The sequence below is a fragment of the Schistocerca cancellata genome, chromosome 3, assembly GCF_023864275.1.
Source record: "Schistocerca cancellata isolate TAMUIC-IGC-003103 chromosome 3, iqSchCanc2.1, whole genome shotgun sequence".
Lineage (NCBI taxonomy): Eukaryota > Metazoa > Arthropoda > Insecta > Orthoptera > Acrididae > Schistocerca > Schistocerca cancellata.
Genome location: NC_064628.1, coordinates 36,937,699 through 36,945,345, shown reverse-complemented (window position 1 = coordinate 36,945,345; position 7,647 = coordinate 36,937,699).

The following is a 7,647-nucleotide window of genomic DNA, read 5'->3' as shown; positions in this document are numbered from 1 at the left end:
GAAGGTCTTCTTCTGAAATAAAAACATAGACACACACACTCAAACAAACACAGCTCACACACATGACCACTGTCTCTAGGTGCTGGAGCCAGACTGCGAGCAACTGTGGATGATGAGAGAAGCAATCTGGGTGGTGGTGGTTGTTGGGGTGTGGAGAGAGGGAGAGATCAAGGTATGGGTGTGGAAGTTAAAATGCTGTTTTGGGGACATACAGGGATGAGATGAAGAGAGGGCAGGGCAGCTAGGTGCAGTTGGGAGGTTTGGCAGCGAGGGAGGGAGGCAGGGACAGCGGGAAAGGAGGGAAGTAGAAAGACTGTGGGTCCACTTGTGGAACAGAAGGCTGCGCAGAGGGAACAGGAACGGGAATAGGTGGGTGAAGGACAATGACTGATGAAAGGTGAGTCCAGGAGGGTTATAGAAATGTAGGATACACTGTAGGGAGAGTTCCCACCTGTGCCTTTCAGAGAAGCTGGTGTGGTAGGAAGGCTCCAGACGGCATAGGCTGTGAAGCAATCATCAAAATGAAGAATGTTGTGTTGGTCAGTATGCTCAGCAACTAAGTGGTCCAGCTGTTACTTGGTCACAGTTTGTTGGTGGCCATTCATGCAGACAGACAGCATGTTGGTTGTCATGCACATGAAGAATGCAGCACAGTAGTTGCAGCTTAGCTTGTAGATCACGATTGCTTTCAAAGGTAGCCCTGCCTTTGATGGGATAGGTGAGCTTGTGACTGGACTGGAGTATGTGGTGGTAGGAGGATGCACAGGGCAGGCCTTGCATCTGGGTCTATTACAGGAATATGAGCCTTGGGAGCAGGGGTTTTGTAGGGATGGACAAGGATATTGTGTAGGTTTGTGGGCAGTGGAATACCACTGTGGGAGGGGTAGGAAGAATAGTGGGTAGGGCATTCCTGATTCCATGGAATGACAAGAGGTAGATGAAACCCTGGTGGAGAATGCAATTTAGTTGCTCCAGTCCTGGGTGGTAATGAGTCAAGAGGGGAATGCTCCTCCTGTCACCGGACGGGGTACTTGGAAGATGGTGGTGACTGAAGAGATAACACAAGAAATCTGTTTCTGTACAGGGTTAGGAGGGTAATAACAGTCTGTGAAGGCCTCAGTGAAACCCGTTGTATATTTTGAGAGGGAGTGCTCATCACTACAGATGCGACAGTCACAGGTTGCTACGCTGCATGAAAGGGAATTCTTGGTGTGGCAGCTTTCGAAGTGGAGGTATTATGGTGGTTGGTATGTTTGACATGGACAGAGGTACTGATGTAGCCATCTTTGATGTGGAGGTCAACATCGATGGAGGCAGCTTGGATCGAGGTGGATCTGGTGAACAAATGGGGGAGGCGGTGTTGAGGTTTTGGAAGAATGTGGATAGGGTGTCCATCCCAATTGGGAAGATGTCATGAATGAATCTTAACAAGTTGAAGGGTTTGGGATTCTGGGTGGTCACGGAAGATTCCTCTATATGGCCCATGAATAAGTTGGCACAGAATGATGCCACATGAGTGCCCATTGCCGTACCCCAGATTTGTTTGCAGGTGCAGGTGATGCTTTCAAAGGAGAAGTAATTGTGGTTTTTATCAGATTGATGATGAACTCTGTCATCAGACCCGTTAGTGTAGATTCCCCCCACCCCGAGGGAGCGAACCTAGGGTGGGAGGTGGGAACGATATCTGCCTTTGGAGTCTATCTTAGTCTCTTATTAGGTCTCAACATTCCTGATCTTTTTCTTCCTTCCTTGCTTCCCTCGATTGCATACCGATTCTATTGTTCCCTCTTTCTATGTTGGTACTCATTGGCAGAACCTTCTTTTTTCCTTTACAATTTTCAATTTTGTGGTTTTTGCCAGGATTCACAATAAGAACATTTCCATCGCCACCCTTTCTGTTTATCTTCCGCATAATAATGATGTTCAACAATCTTTTTTTTCTTCCCAATATTGTAAAGGAATTGATAAATATGGGTATTATGCAGGAGGATTTCTTTTCCATTTGTTAGCAATGTCTCTTTGACTAGGGGAAGAACAGGCAAGGTAGTTTACAAGAAGCATAATTTAGGGCACGCTAACATCAGTTTTAAAATTAGTAATAAATATGTGCCTTTGTAAATGCAAAATTAAAATTATGTTATATTAATACAATTTTTAATGAATAACTTGATGGCAGGAAGTGCTTACTAGAATAATATACATGTAAATTATTAAGAATAGATGGGTACTTAGAAAATGGAGATGAGACAAAACTAGCCAGTCCTCTCCTATTTTTCAAAGTACAAAAAAACCTCACTTTAAAAAAAATGTATAGAAGAAAGAGTTATGAATTTTAAAAGGATGTTATGCATTATGTACTGTACTAGGAAATAGGGTAGGTGTAAGTGTTGAGACAACAGAGGAATAACACAAAAGGGACACAATCTCTATGAAGATAGGGAGAAAAATGTGGTGAAATATGAGAAGTATGTCTGATGAAAGAGGTGTGTAAGATTATTTCAATAATAACTGATTTTACTAGTTAATATTATATCCAGTGTACATACCCCTCTTTTGATGACTCCTTGTGGGCCTGTATATGGATGTTGTAGCACTAGCTTTTTGACACCATCTGTACATAACATGACATGCTTGCATGTTTGAAAGTCACAGTGCAAATAGGTAGATGTTTTTCAGTGTCCAGATGCTTGATTAGGGCGAATGCATGCAATATGTTCTCTTAGGCAATAAATGAAGTCTGAGTAGTCATTATCAGGTAGCTGTATGGGACCTGGATTGATGAAGTCACCAGGCAATCTAAGTGCCTCACCATACAAAAGATCCACTGATAATGAATTCAAAACCATGGGTAAGGCAGTTGTCCAACTTGTTTGGTGACACATCAATGCAATATTTGAAGAATGGTGTGAACATTTGATCATTCAGTTGCTCAGACTCTTGTCCTGTGTTGGAGAGCGCTGCAAAACTTACGGAGTTGAGTAAACAACTCTGACTCGAATTGTCGGCCATGTCATTGGTGCAGTGCAGCAGACAACTGAAGCATGAAACCCTCTTTGATGCAAACGCAAAGACTAATTCATCTGCATCGGCTGATATAGCTTCTGGCCAATGGATGAAATGATGAACTGCAATCAACAGATAGTGTTGACCACTCAAAGGTGGAAGTGGGCCTACTGATACTATGTGCACATGTGTGAAGTGTGTTTTATCTGGAACATTTCCAACTGGCACATGCACATGATGACATATCTTACTGCAATGACATTGAAGGCACGTATGAGCCAACCTGTGACAATCATTTTGCATACCAAGCCAGATAAAACGTTTTCAAACCTGGTGTGTTGATGGTCTAATGCCATGGTGGCACAGATTGTCCAACAACAGATGTGCATCCAGTGAGGGGTGTGCCAGGAGTGCAGAATTTGCTGTTCTTCACTTTGCTGCCTCAAAAGCAGAGTGGATTGGTGAATTCACATTTGTCTCGGGTCCACTAAGAGCTGCAGTCAACAATTCTTGTGACTCAGCTAAGCGAGGCAGATGGTGCCAATGAAATTCTAGGTTTCCAAGAATCCTAGAGGTAGACCAAGAGATGAATACACTAAGCAGATTAAGAAGGATGTAGGCTGCATCAAACCAGTCTCAGGACTGAAGACAACAACAACAACAACAACAACAACAACAATGGTTTCTGGCCTTGGGAATTTCATGACTGCTGCTACTTTCTCAGGTAGCAGCAATGACCATGCTGATGAAATTAGATGACCTAAGAAGATAACCTGTGGTCTACCAAAAACATACTTGGAAGTATTTAACATCACACCTTGGTTTTCCAAGTATTGGAAAACTGCCAGTAAGTGGTGCCTGTACTGTTCTGCAGTGGCTGGAAAGACAAGAATGTCATCTAGGTATGCTAAACAGAATGACAATCCTTGTAGCACAGAGTCAATGAACCTTTGTCAAGCTATAGTCTCTTAATAGGGGTACCGAGTGTCCGTGTGGAACTGTCCTTGCATTAAGTGCATGATGTGCATGATGATCACTACACAAGCACCATTCTCCTCACTTCTGCGGTACTATATGGAGAGGTGACAACAGATCGCTGGAAGGGCAAATTACCTTCCCTGAGCATCAAGTCAAATTCTGCACTTACAATAACAAAACAATTCAGAGCTAAATGCCTAGGACAGCACGAAACTGGAAAGGGGGAGGGGGGCGGCATTAGTTTCTTTGATGTAACGCATGCTATTATGACATACATCTCTCAGGGTGCCTGGCAGTCATGTTATGGCTAGAAACTGGTCAAGTACATACTTGCTTCATGCCACATGCACGAGCCTGGCATTGTTTCGGAATCCAAGTGATGGTGTTGACAAGTTGCCACATCAGGTACAAGATGGTGATACAGCAGGAAGTCAGGTCTGACTGTCGGCACCGTAATATCAGAAACTATAAAATTCCAAATGAAGACATGACACAGCCCACAGTCCAGCTCAATATGTCCACACCGCATGAGGTTAATGGTGAGTTATCCACTGTAAAATGGCAGAACAAAGTTGGTGGCCGGGTAATTATACAGCTGAGTCTGAGGGTGAGTGCATATATCTGAATCAGTCAGTATCCAGAGGAAATATGCATCCAGTCTTCCGATCACTAATATAAAGTGGCTGAGATGCTGTCTGGCAATCTGATGCCCCTTTATCTGACTGCCGTTGCTGTTTGGGTAGGTGCAAGGAGAGGTGCACTTGCGGGCCTGACCTCTAAACTTACAGTGATGCCAGCATGCCACAGGGAACTGCGCTGCACCTCTCAAGACTGACGAGTTCATCATGAAACAACTATGTGACAACCTGCAACAACATCCTCTGTCATTGCTGGAGTTGCAACAAGACAACTGTTCAGTTATCTGTCTAACTGGAGAGTCTACCTTGACTGTCATGCTATTATACTCTAAAAATGCCAGTGCCAATGGTGAAGCACTGTTGCATGGCACCACAACTGCATTGGTTGTGTCTTTAATCCTGTTAGCCAGATCTGTGATGGTGTCTAATGGAATTTCTGTCTGAGACACTATTATAGCTTTAAACCGGGCTGCAAAATGGCTACTCTGAAACATAAATAGCGAGGTGTCAGGTACAGTTCCTCGCTGATTTTACTGCATATGTCTCTTGGGTATTGTGATGCCATGCCGTCTTCGATGCCTTTCTGAGTTAAAACTTAATGCACATGCTCTTCTAATGAAGAGTACACTCGGTGAATCAATTCTGCCTTGAATTTGTCAAAAGAATCTTGTGCAGGAGGCACAGTAATAATGTCTTCGACTTCAGCCACATAATGGTCAAATGACTGATCACTATAGCAAATTTGGCTGAATTGATGGTTATTACTGCATAATGGAAATTTACTTCTAGCTGATTAAACTAAAGTGCTGGATTGTGATGCCAGAATGGTACAATCTCACTGCAAGTCATGATACTGACAGACCTTCAGCACCCACTGTGCCTTGCCTTTTCTTAGCTTGAAAAAATTTCTTTGGTCTCTCTTAAGAATTTATACTGCTTTTTCTGGTTTCTGTAGGCTGATCATCAGCATTGGTGTGGCTCTTAAGGCAATAACTGACAGAACAAATTTCTGTTTGCATGTTTGAGGAAATCAGCAGAAATAGTATACAAAATATAAACTCCTGTGCCCCATGAACAGTAAACATTTACTAACGAGTACAGAACACATAGAAGGAAATCTGTAAGAACTCGAGACCATTTAATTGCTAGAATAGTACTAGTCAAGATTTGTATCCCTTCTCATGGAAAATTCCACACTGTCACTATGACAGACGGTCACAAAAAAATAAAGAGAATAAATCAATGATGCCCAACAAGAGTGCCCCTGGCAGCTGGTGCGCAAACACTTTGACAGCTGTAAAACACGAACACAGTGATTGACAACTTTGATTGTTACATACATACATACAAAAGATACTCCTATATTTTTCAAGAAATGTAGGAGTAGCAGTATCACATATCCTTACAGCAATAATCAAGCAAGGGCAGACAAATTTTTTCATAACCATATTCAAGGCCAAGGTGGAGCAACTAAGCATTAAAGAAGAACTAAATTAATAGAATTTAAAAAGACAGTCTTAGATTGCACAATGTTCTTTATTAACTCAAGAACGACGTGTTTCACCCGAATAGGGCATCATCATGTTATATGAAAATATAAGAGGACAACAACATTACAATAAATCCAGCTTGGTCCTATCCTGGACTACTATATAAACAATTTTCTAACTCTGACTGAATAAAATTATACAGAGATACAATGTAACTCACATTAAAAAACCATGAATTATTCTGCCATAAAGCATCCAGCAAAGAGGGGATGATACCAAATAAAATGTAATAAAAAGCAATCTACACAGAAAAAACATTAAAAATTAACAAATAAAAGCACCAGGATCAGACATGAGTAGAGAACGAAGGAGAAACTGAAAGATGCATATTAACTCATGGACTCGAAGACAAGCATAGCAGTGCAAAACAAGACATTGTGTGCAAAATGTAAACGCAACCATACATTAGAAAGGTGTCAGAGGTTTGTCCATATTCACAGATTGCATATGTATGAATGAAAGGAGCTGAAGCAAAATGTTAGGCTAAAAGTAATGACAGGTGCCAAGCAGTGCTGCCATTGGCTGTACAGTGTGAGAACAACATTAAATTCAAATATTTACGGACAAATTGAAGGAAAAAAACAAAAAAAACCATACTAGTGCTTCTGGGAATATATTATGGGAATATAAATACTGCAGGACATGCTCCATCAAAAGTTATGTAGAGAGAATGTAAACCCTTATGCTCAAAATGCCGTGTAAATGAATATTGTTTTGGTCTTCAGTCCAAAGACAGGTTTGATGTAGCTCTCCATACTACTGTATCCTGTGCCATCCTCTTCATTTCTGAATAATTACGGCAATCTACATCCCTCTGAATCTGCTAACTGTATTTATCTCTTGGTCTCCCTCTACAATTTTTAGCTCCCACGCTACCCTCCAGTACTAGACTGGTGATCCTTTGACGCCTCAGAATGTGTCCTACTACACGATCCCTTCTTTTAGTCAGGTTTTACCACAAATTTCTCTCCCCAATTTTATTCAGTACCTCCTCAATACTTATGCGATTTATCCATCTAATCTTCCTCTGTAGCATGACATTTCAAAAGTTTATATTTTCTTCTTGTCTAAACTGTTTATTGTCCATGTTTTGCTTCCGTACATGGCTACACTCCACACAAATACTTTCAGAAACGACTTCCTGACACTTACACCTATACTTGATGTTAACGAATTTCTCTTCTTTGGAAACAGATTTATTGCCATTGCCAGTCTACATTTTATGTCCTCTCTACTTTGACCATCATCAGTCATTTTGCTTCCCAAATAGCAAAACTCATCTACTACTCTAAGTGTCTCATTTTCTAATCTAATTCTCTGAGCATCACCTGATTTTATTAGACTACATTCCATTACCCTTGTTTTGCTTATGTCGATGTTCATCTTATATCCTGATTTAAAGACAATGTCCATTCCATTCAACTGCTCTTCTAAATCCTTTGCTGTCTCTGACAGAATTACAATATCAGCAGCAAATC